Below are 19,974 nucleotides of genomic sequence, written 5' to 3'. Positions count from 1 at the left end.
TTATGCTCTATAAAGTCAACAGGAACACTAAATTGGCAAATGCTAAACTATTACTCCTAGGGGAAATACAGAGTTAGGTTCCCGTGAGCCACTGGCCACATTTTTGTCAGCCAATCAATAAACGATTTTATGTGTGTTTCTGTTTAAAGACATCTTATTTAGGGGCGCCTGGGTAGTGCAGTCATTGGGCATCTGCCTTCGGCTCAGGGTGTGATCCTGGCGTTCCAGGATCGAGTCCCACATCAGGCTCCTCCGCTGGGAGCCTGCTTCTTCCTCTCCCACTCCCCTGCTGTGTTTCCTCTCTCGCTGGCTGTCTCTCTGTCACATAAATAAATAAAATCTTTTAAAAAAATAAAAATAAAGACATCTTATTTAATATATATTATTGATTCACTAGCATTGAACCCATGACAGGAGCACTGTAACGTCCCCCTGACAAGCTTATCTAACACACACATTTTCTCTTAAGCAGAGCACAACCTTCTGCACTTAGGAGCACTAGACAGCACGCTGTCACTACACTTAGAGCTAATTTTAAAGAGTGAAATCACAAACAAAAAGCATAAAAATGTGAAAAACATGGCAATGAACAGACCATGAAAGGACACTTGTTTACAGCAGGAGAGTGGAAACAAGAAGGCAGAGTGTTGTCTTGTTCAACCTCAGCAGTCAGTGTGCTCCCTGAGCAGCGTAAAATTTTCAGTTTGCTGCATGTCTGTGAATGACTGCAAAAGCACTGTAAGCACTGATGTAGAATTATAAATAAATACTCACGAGTAGGTGAATTCACAAATACAAAATCCGCGAAGAGTAAGGTTTGATGAGAGCTTACTTAAGGCTACAGAGCTGCTGTAGAGTGAGGACAGACCCCAGATAACACCCAACTTCACAGCCTTTGTCTATTCATTAGATCAGTACTAACAAGGAAAGAACTGCTCTTTCAAAAACAGTACCATTACTCTAGGTAGACTGGCCATAATGATTAAAACCCCTGAACTGCCATTTTATCAAAGTTCCAGTAGACAGCGCAGAGTGAAAGCTGCAAAACTCTTCTTCATGAAGTGGACAAAAGTCTGTATAAAAGTACTCAGTAATCTACAACTCTGTACCACTAAAAATTTAAACGGCAGGAACTAGCTACTACTTCTTATGTGACAATTCACAAGGGAATCCCAAGTTACTTATAATAATAGTGGGTGATTTCTCAACGCCACGTAGGCTCTAAGATTAACCAAAATATGAATTTATGTGATTACAAAAGTTTTTAGAAGTCAAAGCTTGAACCATCTACAGACCAATGTCCAGGTAATTTTACGTGTAGAACATGAGAAATCAAGTATTCTTGCCTATTTCTAGTCTACAGGGTGGACAAAATCTTTGACAAGTTTCCAGTACTTGATCACTCTCACTATTCAGGAAGTCCCCTCTACAGTGGATTTCTCACTTCTTAGTCAATTTTTATGTCCTCTTTTAAAACACATTCAAAACAAGGAGACCAATCTGCAGGTTTACAATCAGTATGAGCAAAATATTTTAAATTACATATTAGTTTTCCATTCAAGAATTTGAGACTATTTAAGTCTATTTAAGAATCAAGCATAAGAAAAATACTTCCCACTGGTCCACTTTATTCTAACTGGCTCTCTTGGCATGTCAAGACTCACGCTGCTCTACTGATACAAGATGATGCCTGAAATGTTTTTAGCTAGTTGATAAAATATTAAAGGCAATCTCAGAAATACCTGACTTACATTAAAAAAAAAAAAAAAAGAAGTCTTCTTCCTACCATTTAGAAAACACTAGTTGGGGTGGGGGGTTGAAATTGGCAGAAAATAAACTCCTAAACTCAACTTAGAGTTCATAATTTGAAATAAATTAAGATTCACCAAAAAATTCCAATAGGAATATGAAATATAGTCTTTGCCCAGATTCCCCCAATACTAACATCTTATCACAGATTTATCTCTTTTTCTTGTATTATTTTTGGACAGTGAAGGAATTCAGAATATGCCACCCCCAAAATGTGCTACTCTAGCATAAGGATTATTGTGAGCTGAAAGCAATTTTTAAAAGAGCAGACACAGAATGAGCTTTCTGCCTTCTGCCATCCTGCCTGAAAACAGAACATAAATTCCCCCATTAAGGTGTCCCCTGCTTCCCAAACCAGGACGAGGACATCCTTATCACCTGAGATGGCACTGAGATACACCTGCACAAATAAGCCTTACTAAATTATCTTCCAGTAGTTGCCCCACATATTCACCTTCTTATATTTGCTACCTTTAAGCCTAAAACCCTTTTCCTTTGTCTTTATCACTTCTCTAAAACGTATTATTTCTTTTATTAAGATGCTATATAAGCCCAAGTTCCAACCAGCCCTTTGAGTTACCCATTACTGAGTTTCTCCCATGTATATGCATGCCGGACATGCTAATAGGCTTGTTTGTTTTTCTCTCATTATTCCATTTTTTGTCAGTCTAATGTACAGGACCCCAGCTGGAGAACCTGGAGGAATAGAGGAAAAAGAGCTTTTCCTCCTCCAGTACTATCTATGAGAAAATTGCAAACGTGATGCTCCTGTATCCTTAAATGCTTCAATGTGTATTTCTGGAGATCAAGAACATTCACTTATATAATTGCAGCACAATTATCAAAATCAGGAAATTAAAATTGATAACAATATTATAAAATCAACAGGCCTTACTGAAATTTCACTAACTATCCCAATGATGTCCTTTATCATAAAAGAACAGAGCTTGTTTCCCTGGTCAGAAGCTAATCAACAATCACTGACAGCATTGAGCTCTAAGAATTTCTTTCGTCCCTTTCAATCTAGGATAGTTCTTCAGTCTTTCTTTTTCTTTTCTGACCTTGACATTTTTGAAAAGTAAGGTAAAATCTACAAAAGGTATTTTGTAGAATATCCCTCTACTTGGGTCCATGTATTGTCTCCTCACAATGAGATTCTGGTAATGAATTTTTGGCAGAAATATGACAGGAATGGTGTCATACCTCATATCAGGAGGCTCATGCAGTTGGTTTGTCCCATTGATGAGGGTGTCCACTTTAAATACTTGGTTATGATTGTATCTGCCCAGTGAGTTCATGAATTTTTACTTGTCATTTATGTTACAGGCATCTGACACAAAAATTTTGAAACACTTCACAAATGAGTCTACTTACATAGTTTCAATGGCTTCTATTTTTTTATTATATTTTCAGAGTTTTTACTTGAGGGCTCATCTTTGTTTTTTATCTATTTATTCTTTTTATTACCAAGTATAATGTTTCTAGTACTTTCCCTGTTTATCTGATAAGGTGTTACATGAAAAGTGTCTAATCAAAGGTTATTTTAGGCAACATTTAAAATAATGTTCATTCTGGCGGCCATGGGGATGCAGCTCTTCCTTGCTGCGCTCGCAGAGGTGGGAGCAGGTATGGCCTCAACATGCAGAAGGATGCTGGCGAATTCATGGACCTCCATATATCACAGAAATACTCTGCCAGCAACATCACTGGCACCAAGGACTCATGTCCATCCAGGTGAATATGACCGAGCCTGACAGGGAACAGGCAGGTTCAACAGCCAATTTAAAACCTATGCTACCTGTGGGGCCATTTGCAGGATGGGTGAGTCAGATGACTCCATCCTCCAACTGGCCAAGGCCAATGACATGGTTTCAAAGAACTTCTGACTGGAGAGGATCACGGATGTGGGATAGTTGTCATAAATAAATAATAACCCTCCAAATAAGTAAATAAATAAAATTATGCTAGTTTTTGGTAAATTTTCAAACATATAGGTGGGGTGGGGGTTTTTTGGGTTCTTCTATATTTTACTTATGGTTTGTATAGAATATGTTGCTTAGACAATTCATGGAATGTCAATACCCATTTTGGTCATACAAACTGAAAACAAATGCAAATGAATCATATGCCAATATGCACACTGTCTCAGTACATTTGGGCTGTTATAACAAAGAACCATAGACTGGGTGGCTTATATAAGCAACAGAATTCTTTTTTTCTCACAGTCTAGAAACTGGAAGTCCAAGATCATGCTGCCAGCATGGCTGGATTCTGGTAAGACCCTCTTCCTGGCTGCAGACTGCCTACTTCTCCTTTTCAACAACACATAGCAGAAAGAAAAAGTGAGCTAGCTCTCTGGCCTCTTATAAGAGCACATACCCCATTCATGAGGGTAGAGCTCTCCCACATAACCACCTCCCAAAGGCCCCACACCTCCAAATGCCATCACACTGGGGATTAGATTTCAACATACGAATTTCGGAGAGACACAACCATTTAGTCGATAACATACATTTAATTACTTATATTCAAAAAGATTAATAAAGTGATACAGATGCAAATAAAAAGCACCAGTCATTAGAAAAGATACAATATTTACAAACGACAGTGATGAAAATAATTAGATTGCAGGAAAATGAAATTCTCCATTTGTCAGAAAAACACTAAATTCTAGATCTAGTCAAAAGCCTGCCTCAGAAATTTGACCCCGACAAATTACCTCTTTTACTGTAATCCGTAATAAAACTAGCAAGGATTGCACACACGAAAAAAGATAGGAATGCAAATGAACACAAATTTGTTTGAACTTATGGTGTTGTTGAAATAGCATTGCAGATATCATATTGAAAAATATACAGAATTATTTGACAAAGTGTAAAAGGCATACACTCTATACTTTGTTTTGAAGTTCTAAGCATAGCCAACACTGCCTAAGAATTGGTTTAATATTTTTCCAGCAGCAAATGCATAAACTTACTTGGACAGTGACTGAAAATCTACCTCTTAGCTGGCTTCATTGGGACTCTGGGATCCTTGGCCCACAGTAGTCCATTCTCCAGAATAATCCATTTAAGACATAGATCAGATCAAGTCACTCTCATGCCTAAAACCTTGCATCTCATCACACTTAGAAAACATTCCAAGCCCTATTTATAGTCTGTCACCCTCTATGGTCTGGACTCCACCCCTCTCTGCACTTCTTTCCCTGCCCCTCTCCAGTCCAGCTACACTGGCCCTGCTGTTCTCCAGCACACCAAGCACAGGGCTGTTCCTCCGCCTAGAACATCCCCTCCACCACCACCACCTGATCATATTCCCCTGTGGCTTGTTCCCTCGCTTTACTCAGGTTCTAATGTTGCCTCCTTGGGGAAGACTGCCTTGATCCCTAAGCAAAACAGTGTCCTGTCCTTCCCCACCTGCCTCCCATACATTATTTTCTTATTGGTGCTCCTCAAAATCTGATATTATTTCAGGCATTTGTTTACTTGTTTATGTTCTGGATTCTTCACTAGAAAAGCAGCTTCAAATGAGCATGAGTGTTTGGTGCACCACCATATCCCATCTAGAAGAGAACCTGGCACACACTGACACCTAATAAACATGTGTTGAATGAAGCACTGAAGGAGTGCTTAGATTTTCACGTGACAAAATGCATGCACACATACACACATACACACACACACATAATAATACATACATAGAGAATATGGAAGGTGGCAACTTCATCCCTGCATCAGAATGGCCTGTAGAGCTTTGAAACTCTACATGCCAGGTCTAACCCCTGGAGATCTGGATTCAGCAGGCATTCCTAGACTAGATTCTGATTCAGAGCCAGGAGCCAGAAGTCACTTACAAGAGGCTAAGCTACCTATTAACTGAAGATCAAGGCTCCTCTTCAATTGGAGGACTCCTGGGCAGTGTTTCAGATGCCATCCTTTAGCTGCCCACTCTTGGCTATGAATGACCACCTATAAAAGCAATGCCTGCAGCCCACGGTGGTATGGGCCACAGTGACCTCATCCTCAGCCTGGAGCCCACTTCCTTAAGGAATAAACATGCTCTCTTAACCAATGGTTTTTACTTGTGACGAGAGGGTGTGAGCATGAGCATGCAGGTTTCCTTTGTTTTGGAAGCCAACCGAATGTGCAGGTGGTTGGGGAGGGAGGGGGGAATAAGAAAGAGTAACCAAGGGATAGGTTTAGATAAAGGACATAAGGTTGCAGGGACAAACTGTTCTTGCCATGGGAGACTCACTGAAAAGAGGATCACAGGGTCTCCTGATTAGTTTACCAACAGTCTTTAATGTTTATCACCCAGACCCTGGACTCAATGCATCTCATTGAACCCTCGTGTTACAGACTAAATGTCCACATTCCCAGAATCCCTATGTTGAAACCTAATTCCCAGTGCGATGGTATTTGGAGGTGGGGGTCTTTGGGAGGTGATTAGGTCATGAGGGTGGAGCCCTCATAAATGGGATTAATGTCCTTATAAAAAGAGACCCCCGGGAGCTCAGCTGGCCTCTCCACCATATGAGGACACAGCAAGAAGATGTACCAGGAAATGGGCTCTCACCAGACACCAAATGTGCAGATGCCTTGATCTTAGACTTCCCAGGCTCCAGACTGTGAGAAATAAATTAGTGTTGTTCCAATCTATCATATTCTTTTATAGCAGCTTGAGCTAAGACAAATCCCAGCAGCCTTACTGGGTAGCATTATAATTCCTACTGTATAAATGAGAAAACCGCAATATAGAGCCACTAAAGGACTCTGACACAGTCACCACAGGTAAGTGGAAGAACCAGGGTTCAAACCCAGCTCTTTGGCTTCAACGAAGGACCCACCATCCCCTGCTGAATTGTAGCTGGTGCCTCTATCACCTGGCCCCTCCACCCCCCAACATACACTCACAGCTTAACCCTTGATTCCTTCAGTAATTCCTAACCCTGCGTGCACATTAGAATCACCTAGAGAACTTCCAAAGGAAATACTTGAGCCCTACTCCCAGAGATTCTAATTAATTAGGTGGGGCCTAGGCATTAGTATTTTTTTAAGCTTTCTAGATAATTCCTCTGTACAACTAGAGGTCACTGTTCCAGGTGAGTGGGAAGAAAGGCCAGGCCCTAATGGAAGTACCACAAACAGCATGTACAAAGAAGGAACCCCCAATTCAGAAGAGATCAGAGAGTAGCTTGGCTAGGAAGCTTCTAGAACTAGGGATGTGGTTCTAGCCCATCCTGAAAAGAAGCCTGAGGTACCGAGCTCAAGTCTAGAGTGGCAATGTTTGCTAGGGTGGCCATAACAAAGCACCACAAACTGAGTGATTTAACCAACAAAAATATGTTGTCTCACAGTTTTGGGGCTAGAAGTCTGAGATTAAGGTGTGGGCAGAGACATGCTCCCTCTGAAGATGCTCAGGAAAGACCTATCCCAGGCTTGTCTACTAGCTTCTAGTAGTTCCTTTATTAAGGGTCCCAGTCATAATGGCTTAGGGCTAACCCTACTCAGTCTAACCTCATCTTAACTAATCACACCTTATTGCAAAATAATGTCACATTCTGAGGTACTGGGGGCTAGGGGAATACTCCAGCATATCTTTTCTGGGAGAGACCTAATTTAACCCATAACAGGCAGGTAGAACAAAAAGTTGAGGCAGTGTTCCCCAAGGATGCACTTAGGAACATATTCCTCTGCCAGATGTCCACTTCACTCACTGTCCCGACAATTTACAACATGCATGTATACATGTTCAAGGCCCAGAAAAGTCTTTCAGTAAAGCAATGTCAGCTTTGTTTATCCGAATCTATTCGACCATGAAACACTTTCCACCTTGCATCTATTAGCCACCTATGGAACACAATTTAGGAAACACCATAACCGTCTAAGTGTGATGAATTAAAGCCTCACATGAGGGTGAAAGTGCCCAGTGCCCAGGAATGGACCATCTGATCTGGAAGCAGTGGGTCTCTCTTTGAGAAAACACCCACAGAAACTAGAAACAAAAGGTAAATTATCATGAACTGCTTTTTTTTTTTTTTACAGTATTTTTTTTTTTTAAGATTTTATTTGAGAGAGAGAGAGAGTGTGTGTGTGTGTGTGTGTGAGAGAGAGAGAGAGAGAAAGAGAGAGATCACAAACAGGGGGCAGGGACAGAGAGAGAAGCAGACTCCCCACTGAGCAGGGAGCCTGATGTGGGACTTGATCCCAGGAGTCTGGGATCATGACCTGAGCTGAAGGCAGAAGCTTAACTGACTAAGTCACCCAGGCACCCCCTTTCACAGTATTGTAATAAACAATCCTGAGTCTTATTCCACAGTCTATGTGGCCAATTTTTTACAATATGGTAATTCATCTCACAGAGTGACATTTCAACCCTCTGGGAAGTTGACCTTGGGGTACAGGAATATTGTAATTTAGGGTAGGACATGTTGTAGTCAGAGAAACCAAATGGCATCCTGGCTCCCCATCGATGTTGAGCTGCTGCCTAGAACTACATGCAAGTTGAAGAAAGTAACTTGGGTCTTCTTTACCTCCTCCCCATCAGAAACCCACTCCGAACATGATACGGTACCTCATTTACAGAAGTTATCACACAAAATACAGCTGCCACCTGCTCAACACAAAACACATCCTGGATTGAGAAAAAAACTTTGGAAAAGGCTAACTTTAAGACACAGACAAAATAATGCAACACACAGTGTGGCTTCCAAAAATAAAACCATGTAATTTACATATTTTTGAAGCAAGATTTTGCCCAAACAGTTCCTTGAACATAGGGAACCATGGGCCATTTCAAAACTGAAAGGCTTAACGTTTTTCAGGTTTTTGCTTTTGAGCAAACTAGACTTTCTAAACTTTTAATTCAAGAAAGAAATTACAATGCACACCAAAGCAGTACTTTCCACAGCAGCAAATTAGAGAGGGCTAATTTGTGGGCACAGCCGTGCCCTGTTATCTGTACCTTGTCACTTTAATTTAGCACAACCAAAACTTCGCCATTCCTTTCATTTTTTACTTCTCCACACAGAATTTTAGTCTTCACGCTAGGTTTCAAAGAGTCCAAAATAAAACCAGCCCACATTAAGCAAAACAGCCACATAAGACCTTTCCTTTATGTGTGGAGAAAAAGACTTTCAAAGTTCAGAAGGAGGATTTTTTTTTTTTAAAGCACTAAGTAGTGTTGGTAATGTTTTTAAAGATCTATTTTAAAACGTTGAGATTTTTTCCTCCATTGTGACGTGCATGTGGACAGACACGTGGATTTCCTCTAACAGACAAAGAAGTCCTTACTTGAAACCTGTACATTTCAATCCCTTGCTAAAACATCTCGGCTATGCAAGTCTCCAAGAGCCACAGATTGTCAAGCTGGAAGATACACTTTTCATCCTCCTGCCCTGTGGAGCATTAACAGGCAAGGACGACAGCATGGGCTCCAGGGACACGCTGGTCTCCGGACCCTCAATATCCTGCTCTTACAACAGCTAACATAGCCATCCTTCAAGCAGAGGAAATAGACCGTCAAGAGTTGCAGAACCGAACGCTACCACGTACACCGTGGGTGTGCATAAAGCATGAAATACAACCGTCCCCCAAAATCCTTTAACTCTCAGCCGCTCTCTGAAACAAAAATTAATTATTGTAAACAGAAAAACATGTCTTCCACAGCCCCGCAGGTGTCACCGAGCTTCCAAAATCTCCTAGCCTTCCCCATCTCAGCTGACTCTCTTACCTCTTGAAATGCAGAGCAAACTCCCCAGCACTTTCACCTCACAAGGAACAATGAGCCTTAAGTATATATCACCTCTGCTCTCATTCTGTAAATCATTTGGTTAGAAATATTAGTAACTGGGGACGGCTGTATATTGGGCATCACAGTGGTAAGTTGTAAAAATGCACCATAGGCAGGGAAACTCAAGTGGTAATTGGGATTCAGAGCTAGTGCCTCACCATAAATCTGTACTCTGCAGCTGTCATTGGGAGTAAAAGTCTGCCTCTTGATGGAGCAGAGACCCGAAGCCCATTCCAAAGAGCGTTTCCTTATACAGCTGTCAGCCTCACCACTTGCAAGAAGAGGGATCAGTTTCACACCCAGCTCATGCCCCCTCGCTGAGGGGAATGCCTGGCAGAGCTGGAAAGGGCAGAAGTCTTTCCAGCAAATAGGAAATCTGACTGACAGAGGCACAGCTTAGGAGGGTACCCCAAGGATCACATTTCTTGTTACTGCCTGCCTTTATTTTATTATTATTCTCTGACTCCCAGATGCAAGGAGGCCCAGGGATGGAATGAAAGTGAAAGTTATAGGTCCCTCAGCGTACCACAGGCCCTACCTGCTTTGAATAGCATGTTTCAGGTGATTCTATTTCTAATCCTTTCTCTGGCCCACAGAGTTTAATACTCATCACAGCCCCTGACCCGGTTAAAAAAAAAAAAATCAAACAGATGGCAAAGACTAGTGCCAGAATTCATTCAGGGCTTTCGGTTTTGCTTTGTTTGCAAATGGAAACCAAGTCTTCTCCTTGAGCCTTGCAGACACTCACCACCCCACCCTCCAGTTTCTTGTGTTTGTCCACCAGGTGCTAAGTGCTCTCCATGAGGTAGCATTTTCACATGAAAAGATGATGTGGTTGCAGACATCCACCACAGATCACAGATGGCCGCACCAGAGCTCAGCAGCCGACCTGGTGACCATGTAGACGCTGCTTCCCCATCCCCAACTGAACCTGGGGTTCAATTTCCCACGGTGTGGAAACGCCAAATCAGGCATGTTCTGATTATCATTTCTTTTTTTTTTAAAGATTTTATTTATTTATTTGATAGAGAGAGACAGCCAGCGAGAGAGGAAACACAAGCAGGGGGAGTGGGAGAGGAAGAAGCAGGCTCATAGCGGAGGAGCCTGATGTGGGGCTCGATCCCATAACGCCGGGATCACGCCCTGAGCCGAAGGCAGACGCTTAACGACTGCGCCACCCAGGTGCCCCGATTATCATTTCTAAAAGCATTTGTGTGAAGGGCCTTAATCATGGCATGGGCAAAGGAGAAAACAAAATATAAAATTACACTAAACTGAGGACCCTTAACGTTAGACGAGTGCGAGCCAATCTATACACGTACATGCTCTTCCTCTGTAAAAATCACAACCACCTTCCATCCATCCTTTGAAGAATATGGGGCTCATGCCTGAAAGCGTCCAGCCCTTCATCACTCCCAGAAGGACCCAGACCCTTTTTGGCTGGTCTCTAACTAATGAGCCATACAGAACCACTGCTGCTTTCTGCAGGCTGACTTGCATTTCAGATTTCAGGCAACTCTTCAAAAACAGGCTCTGGCACTCAAGAGCCTCAAGGTTTGGGCAACCTCATGCAACACCCACCCAGAGACATATGGCTTTTACATATGGAGCCTTTTGGAACCTTAAGTTCCAGGGCTAAGTACCCAGGTGTCTTAAAATGCCCTGGCAGAGATGTGACCACCTGTTCAAGAAGGAACTGCAAACACTCCAGAGAAGTGGGGATAAGAGGCCGGGGAGTCTCACGCCTAACAGAGCACTACTCAGCTATAGAAAGCGAGCTTTCTTCACCACACACACAGAACAGCCAGCCCCACATGGACTGTGCCCCAAAAAGCTGAATACCTTTGGTTCACAGTGGAGCAGCACATTGTTCTCAAAAGGGAGAAGTATCTATTTTAGCCAAATCTCTGAAAGAAAGTCTGCAACCTAGGGAAGTTAAAGAACTCTAAAGATAACAAGATATTCCAAGAAGGTAAGCCTTTTTTTTTTTTTTTTTTAAGTCTTTCCTTCCTTTTACATGGCTCCAGACTTTAAAAAAAAACAAACAGCAAAAGGGAAGTTGCTATTCTAGAGTGCAGCCTCTCCTAGTCCAAGTTCCCACGTGGCCAGTAGTGGCAAGGGGGGGACCTCAAAGGAACTCAAATAGAATAGTCTATGCCTCTGAGAGTGAACATATAAAATCAACCCAGGAGCCAACACAGAATCATAGACAGGCAAAGGCATTTAAGAGTCTACATCCCGGCTGAGGCTATTACCATCTAAAGCATGAACACATCAGTCAGAAGCTGAGAGGTGGCCAACCATGAAAGCAGACAAAAATTGGAGTCTGGGAAGCCTCCCCAGCTCTACCCAAGGGAGTACAAGCCCCGCCACAGATTCACGCCTCCACGTCCCATTGCCAACCGTGACACTCCCGGGCAGAATGGAGGAATCAGGCTCCCCCCACAGGATGCCTCTGGACCCTGATCCCACTGGCCAGCTCTTCTCATTGTGATTCCTCGTTTATCACACACTCTCCTGATTACCACCAAGCTTCCCCTGAAGTCTGCTATACAAAGGAAATCTGCTCGTCAAAGAGTGCCAGTGGCCTTGGTTACATTTCTCACAGTAAATCATCATCAAATTGGCATCTTGCTCCCCAGTCGCTAGAAACCTGCCAATTGCACCTACCCCTGGGAGGTAATTCTGCTCTCCTGGAGCTGACAGTCTGTCTTTTGAGCCTGTTTTCAGGTAAGGAGACCTCCTGAGGGCTGGTTGTGGGGGAGACGATGACACAGGATGTGGACTGGGCCTCAGCCATGCCCCTCAACTTCACCACCTTTTCACTTCCAATTCAGCTCAAGGAAAACCAAGCCCCTCTTCAGCACAATTCCATCACCATAAATACACCAAGGGTCACATCTCATAAGGACAACCTGTCTATGGGGACAAGTCCAAGTTTGTTTATTGACTTTTTTTCTTTAAAAAAAATGTTTTATTGGGGGGCACCTGGGTGGCTCACTCAGTTGAGTGTCCAACTCTTGATTTTGGCTCAGGTCATGATATCAGGGTTGTGGGATCGAGCCCCGCCTCAGGCTCCTCATTCAGCTGGGAGTCTGCTGGAGATTCTCTCCCTCTGCCCCTCCCCCTCCACACCTGTGCACATGCTTGCTCTCTCTCTCAAATAAATAAACCTTTAAAAAAATGTATTTTGATGCGACCTCAAATTTACAAAAAAAAAATCTGCAACTATAGTACAAAGATCCTTCTTTCTTTCTTAACCACTTGAAAGTAACTTGCCAATCCCAAGATCCACCACTCACTGATACTTCAGTGTGCATTTCCTACAGCAATAACATTCTTCTCCATAACCACAACATAACCATCAACATCAGGAAATTAACATGTAATACATACTACATTTGCTCCTTGGACCCCATTCAAATTTCACCAAATGTCCCCAAAATGTACTTCACAGCAAAAGGATCTGATTCAGAATCACAAGGTGCTTTCAGTTGTCATGTCTCTTTGGTCTCCTTCACCCTAAAACACCTCCCTAGGTCTTTCCTTGATTTTTCTGACCTTGACAGTTTTTAATATTACAGGCTGTTTATTTTGTGTAACGTCCTTCAGTTTGGCTTTGTCTGATGCTTCCTGTGATTAGAGTCAGGTTATGAGTTTTTGGCAGGAAAATCACGGAAAAGTGAAGCTGCATCCTTTTCCTTGCATGTCACCAGGTGGTGCCTGATTCTGATTTGTCCCATTGCTGGTGACGTTTATTTTCTTTTTTCATCCAGCTTGGGTTTGTTTTGGGGTTTTTTGGATTTGGGGTTTTTTTTTGTTTTTTTGGTGGTCAAATCCGCACATGTCTATGAAGACTGCCTGCCCACTCCAAAGTCAGGCTGACCTAGGGAGGGCTTGGGCATATCTCAGTCTGTACGCTCTCTACTCCAGTGTACATGTCTCCTCCTTTGAGGGAACTGTAGTGATAGTAATGACAACTGATTTATACAGATACATTTATATAAAGACATAGGATAAAGTAGAAGAAAAGAAAGAAGAGATGACATGCTTTTGTGGACAAATAACAGAATACCTTAGATCCTTCTCACACAAATTCTCCAGAGCTAAACGGAGGTTATTTGCATTAAGTTTTTTCATTCAAGAAAGGCCCCATTTCACTCATTCATTCATTCGAGCAACAAACATTTCTGGGGAGCCTCTCCTGGTTAAGCACAGGGACACCAATGCATATAGGATGCTGCCCCGCCCTCAGAGGACAGCATGGTCTCCTATAGAAATGCTGTAAACAAACAGCTACAGTGCAGTGTGGAGAAGGAGATGCTTGACCTAGTCCAGGCTGAGAGGGAAGCAGTCCAGCACAGGAATGGCTGGCTCAACAGAGCTGCATGTTCTGCCTGGAAGCAGATGTAAACAGATTCCAGATCAGATTGGCGCAAAGGTGAACACTAGGAGAGGGGAGATTGGAGAACGAGGTGGACGGGGGGCTGGGTCAGAAAGGCTCTGGATGCTCAGCAAGAGTCTATAAGCCCTGGGGAACCACTAAAGGGTTTGAAGACAACTGGCAAGATCATATAGGTATTTTTACAACAAGGAGAGGAACCCATTTACAGAGGGGAAGAAGCAGGGAACAGAGGGAAGGACATACGTTAGGAGACCCTTGAGGTCATCTTCAGACCAGAGGCCGAAGAGGGTTCATCCAGGGCAGGAACGGTGCAGAGGCAACAGGCGGCAGATTCTTCAGAAGCAGGGGATGCAATATCCACAGGATTTTGCAGGAGTGTGAGAAGTGGAGGAGAGAAAAGTATCAGGAGTGCCCAGAGGGCTTTTGGATTAAATGGATTGGGGGGGGGGGGTACCTGTAATCAGGATCCATAACATAACAACAGTAGGTATTGCTGATTCAGCACTTCCAGACACAAAACCAATTTCCCAACCTCTAATCTGGAATCCCAGGGAAGTTACACTCAACCCGGTTAGTAGAGTATTTCAAGGACAGAGTTTGCAGCTACAGATGGATACCACAGCGAGCTGAGTTACAGCCCTAGGACTTTAATTATATTTGCATTCCTGACGTTACCTGCTGCAGTGATTTCTGTGGGCATAGCTGGGAGTAGTTTTACAGGAAGAGAGAGAGAGAGATGTTTTCAGACTTGTTCATCCTTGCCTCTCTCGCTACCACCTACCACTTATGTCTCCCTAATCCTTTCCAGTGATTTTGGACTTGAAGCAGCATATTGCTGACTTAATTTCATAGCACACCCCTCATGTTTAAAATTTAAAAATAAATTTTAAGTAAAGTGAATTATAATCAATTTTGTTTTGAGAACTTTATGAGATCCTCAAGAAAAACTGAAAACACCCCACAGTGTTAAAAAGCTAAGCTTTGGAACTGTACGTTTCCATAGTGAAAGATGAAAACCCAATGTCTGCCCAGGGTCTAGAAGTAATCACCGTTCTTCTCCTCTCCCAACATTTTGTTTTGTTAATGTAAAGCAAGCACCTTTGCTACTTCTTGTTTGAAACCACTTCTCTCTATATATCTGAGAAATAGTCAAGTCTGAGGCAGGACATAGGGACTATCCAAGAACAACCCATCTAATTCTACAATTGCATAGACATTCTGCACACTTTAATTTTGACCTGCGGGGAGGAAAAACACAATAATATCATTGTTTTGTAAGTGATCTCAAACTTTGCCCTTCACCTATTTCTTCCTTTTATTTACCCATATACTTTTGTGCACTGTCTTGGGTCACACTTTGTCATTGCTCTTCTCGGTGAGAAGCACGTGACTCCTCAGAGTAACATGGTGAAGTTGATCTTGATTCATATAAACCTGGGCTCACTTGGTGTCTCTACATTACACCCACCTGAACACTCCTGAGCCTGTTTCTTCCTAAGTACAGTTAGAGACAATGATAAGCTCACCTAAGATTTATATGAAGATTAAGTTTCATTATGCATATGACAAGGATTCTCTACTTGACCAAATTTTAGTCAAGCTCCTGAGTCCTCTGCTCAACTAAGCCCAGCCATGACCTTCCACCTCTGTTCCTGTGGAGTCCAATTTTAGCAAGAATCCTGCTAAATCAGTTTAAGAGAGAATTCGCACCCTCAGTATCTGACCAAATTCCTCATCCTCCCTTATCCCCAGGTGATAGGTAATCACCATGGTCTGCCTTCAGCAAGAATCCTGTTGAGTTGGTTTCACAAGAATCCCCTGTTCTTGATGTTTCCTCTTAGTAATTTTCCATCCACTGACCCCCTCCCTGATGCATGGCTATAAATCTCCACTTTCTTTTGTTGCATTCGGAATTGAGCCCGGTCCTCTTTTTCCCCTATTACAATAGTTCCTGTAACATCAGGCTTACTATTTTAACTACTGCCCAGCTCTGGGTCTTTTTGACACTGGTGAAAGCCTCTTACATTTTTCCTAGTGTAAAGCAATTTTCAAAACATTTAAAACATGACCCTCATACAAATATAAGGTGAATACATATTAAAGATGTATTTAATTCAGTGAGAACACCAACGGGATAGAAAAGTTGTTTCCGAGGATTAGAGGAGAAGAGAAATATTTATATATAGTCACTGAAAGGACTGCTGAAATAAAATCACTGAAGTAGATACAAAACTGGGTAATGCGTTGCAGGGCAGCAAAATTATATCTTGGGGGATTATTTTTTCTAATGGACAAGAATCATTTGCATTGCACCATTTCCTATAGGTATTCATCTACACTTACCTACTTGTCAAATACCTTAACCAACAGGAAATAGTGGGGGTGCCTATGTGGCTCAGTCAGTTAAGCATCTGACTTCTGCTCAGGTCATGATCTCATGATCTCATGATCTCAGGGTCCTGGCATCAAGCCCCATGTGGGGCTCTGTGCTCAGTGGGGAGTCTACTACTCTCTCCCTCTGTCCTTCCCCCTGCTTGTGCTCTTTCTCAAATAAATAAAATCTTTAAAAAAAACAGTAAAAAGAAAAGCAAAGAAAGGCAACACATCTAGAGAATTATATAATCCTTGGGCAGTGCCAATAATCTAGGATGACTTTGAAGAGACACATAGTCACCCTTTCCCCTATTTGCCTATTTTCAAGTTTTAAGTATATTTATTTTTCCTTTATACCGGAATATCATTGGTGTTCAACAAATGTTGGCCAGAGACTAATTATTTGAGAATGCTATATACAAAACCCTAAGAGACTTAGGCAAAATGTACTAAAAGGAAAATTCATAGCATCAAATGCTTTCACTGAACAAGAAAAAGGAAGAAATAAAAAAATGACTGCATCATGTTATGAAGATTATTAACCCAAATACGAGAGCTGAACCCTAAAAAAGACAGAATAGTACAGAATGAAGATAGGAATTTTCATTAGAAAGAAACTGGCTGGATATATAAAATTGGGCATAGTCTTAAACTCTAATAAATAAGGTGGAATGTCTGCAAAATACATAATCAGTTGAATTTCAATTTACTTATATATTAGGACAAGAAATAAAATAAGATCCAACAGAAGTTCACAATACTTTTTTATGGCCTCTCACAGTATAAACTTTCTTAATTTCATTTCTTAACTTTTCTATCCCTTTGAATAGCAATGCTTAAAATACATCATGCTCAAGATGGAAGGGTTAGTTATCAAAGGTTGAGAAAACTGAAAGAAAGTTCAAGCTCACCTTTGAATCCATGTCAGAACATGTACAGTAAAAGTAATGGCTATAGAAGACAGTCCCATTCGGCAGCATCTACACACCAACAGGGTTACGGACAGCATGTTTGTGAAGACAGGGTCGGAATCCCGTGGGTCAATTTACCAGTGATTTCTCTTTAGGCAGCCCACATACCCTCTCTGAGCCTCAATTTTCTCACTAACGTGGCCAGTAACACACATTTCACTGGGACTTTTGTGAGCATTAAATGAGCTCACATCCATACAAACTTTAGCACAGTCCCTGATACACAACAGATACTAGTAAATATGTCTTACTTTTTTCTGCCCCCAGGGTCACCTTTCTAAAAGATGTGTAAATACATGAAAAGCAGGAAAGTGCTTTTGAACTGTATTCTCAGTCACCTAGAATGGAAAGAGGTCAATATCTTTTTCATTTTTCTTTTCCCTTCCTACCTTTAGTACTTTAAAGTTTCTTTTACATGAAAACTCAATCACATATTCATTTAAATGTAAGCATTTAATTAATACATCAAATGTTCTTTCTTCTGAAGCTCTTTTCACTATTTAATTCAAGAAACAGGATAAGGAAACTCAGGTAGGGAATCCAAAAGGGACTGACTTCACCAACGTTGTTTATCTCCCTGCTTTGTTTCCACTATTTTATTTACCTCCTGACATAGGATTCTTGGACAATTGAGACAAAAAAAAAAAACAAACAAAAAAAAAAACCTTTTCTAAGCAAGGAAACCAAAGGGCAAAAGTTTCCTCCCCCAGGGAATGACAAAGAAAGGCGAGGGAGAAGACAGGCAGACTCTTGTGTACTGCTGCTACTGTCAGCCTCGCCTTCCTCCATAAATTCCACTCAGAAACTAGAAATAAAGGATGACCTTCACCGTGGCACTGTGATTCTATTTCTCCTAGACTCGGTCCCCTGATAGAGCTGTTAAACAGGTCTGTGCCCAGTGTGTAAGTCCCTCCCTCACTACTTCCCAGGGCCCCCATATCCATCCCCAGAGGCACAGAAAATCTTTCTATTTCTAGCTCCTCTCTGGGAGCCACCACCCTCAGCTTAAGACTGACCTCCCAAAAGGATCATCCCCACCTTGCTGGCATGTTCCAACCCAGAACTGACTTTCCATTTCAGATGTACTGAATTACCAGACGAAGCCAGTCTAGACCCAGCTTCATTAATGCTAAAGTTTAACGGGACAAGGACCCAACCGCTCATAGGTACCCTCACTGACCTAACAAGGCAACCATCCAACACCTGCCCCTGAGACCCTCCAGTAGATATACCATGTTCTGCCACTTGGCTGGACAAAGATCCTCAGTCTCCAATGGTTTCTGCCCTCCCATCTGGAACCTGCCTCAATCCAAGAGGCACATACATCCATTCCAGGTTCTGGTTCCTCTTTGATCTGTCTTGCTGGATGTCATTAGCACACCACACTCTGCCAGGACATGACTATGAGGGCTAGGATCAAGCCCTTTATTCAACTCACTCAACAAACTTCTTGGGGGAAAGAAGAGCAAGAGGGAAATGATTCTCTCCGAAGACTTGGGGAAGGTGGGGGGTGTAATCAGGCAATTTTGTTGCATGTCAATCTCAATTTTATGTAGATTTTCAGCCAGTGAGTCCTCACTGGAGGGACCACCAATTTGTTTTTCACCAGGGCATGAACCCACTCTCAGAAGGCCCTGTGAAGAGTTACACCACACCAGCACATCACGCCCTCCTCTTTGGCCACAATGCCAGCCCTATACGGGCAAAAAGGGGCATCCCGAGTCCTGTGAAAGTGTGTAGGAAAGGAGGAAAGGCTGAAGTTTTTATCTTTTTCTTCCAGGAGACAAACATTCACCTCCCTTTTGGACCACACATGAGTGTGCCATCAGTCATAGGAATAAGCTGAGTGATTGCTTTGGGGCGATTTTATAAATCCACAGAAGCCCGAAGCCATATTATCTGGAGTACCCTTTCTCCAACATCCTTAGCAGATTTTCATGTGTCCTTGGAGGACACATCTCCTCTACAATTCTCAATCCTCAGTTTGCTGTGACATAAAATGGGAATAATACTGTAACCCTCATACCACATGCCAGCATAAACTCTCTTTTCCCTAGGATTGTTATGAGGAGTAAACATTTTAAAATATGCAAATTATTTGGCACAAAAAAAAGTGTTCCAAAAATTAATAATTCTCTTTCCCTTGCATTTATGTGAGACATGCCAATTATTTTGGAAGGACAGGGCAATGGATTTCGTGGCAACTGTTCAGGTTTCTGGGTAGACTCCATCTCTAGTTCTGCCATTTCTTGGTTATTCAATATGGCACAAGTCTGGTATTTCACTGTGTTCCACTGCAGAAGGAGATAACACTTACTTTGGAGGGAGTTATGCGTTGTAAATGAGATGACACATGTCGACATGAAACATCAGAAAGCATATGCTCACTTAGAACTGAGGCCCTTTGTCTTGCACACAGCAGGGTTTCTTTATTTAAACACTGTACCAATAACACCAGAAAGGCACAGGTTGCCCAGGTTCATGGGAGGAACCCAGGCTAGAATCAGCATCAGCATGCTGTCCATATATCACAGTGTGCTATGTGAATCATGAAGCTACTGGAGTTATTTCAAGAAAGAAAAGAAAAGAAAAGAAAAGAAAAGAAAAGAAAAGAAAAGAAAAGAA

At 42.1% G+C, this 19,974-nt stretch overlaps 1 protein-coding gene and 1 pseudogene across 6 annotated transcripts in view; one reads left to right on the top strand and one right to left on the bottom strand.

Annotated features, from left to right (window-relative positions):
* Nucleotides 1–19,974, bottom strand: part of ELMO1 (engulfment and cell motility 1) — a 527,822-nt gene that overhangs the window by 459,687 nt on the left and 48,161 nt on the right. The window lies entirely within an intron of this gene.
* Nucleotides 2,745–4,882, top strand: LOC121105815 (annotated as a pseudogene).

Source organism: Ursus maritimus, unplaced genomic scaffold (genome assembly GCF_017311325.1).
Source record: "Ursus maritimus isolate PB19 unplaced genomic scaffold, ASM1731132v1 scaffold_3, whole genome shotgun sequence".
NCBI classification, from domain to species: domain Eukaryota; kingdom Metazoa; phylum Chordata; class Mammalia; order Carnivora; family Ursidae; genus Ursus; species Ursus maritimus.
The sequence above is the reverse complement of the archived record's forward strand: the minus strand, read 5'-3'. Positions and strand labels throughout refer to the sequence as shown.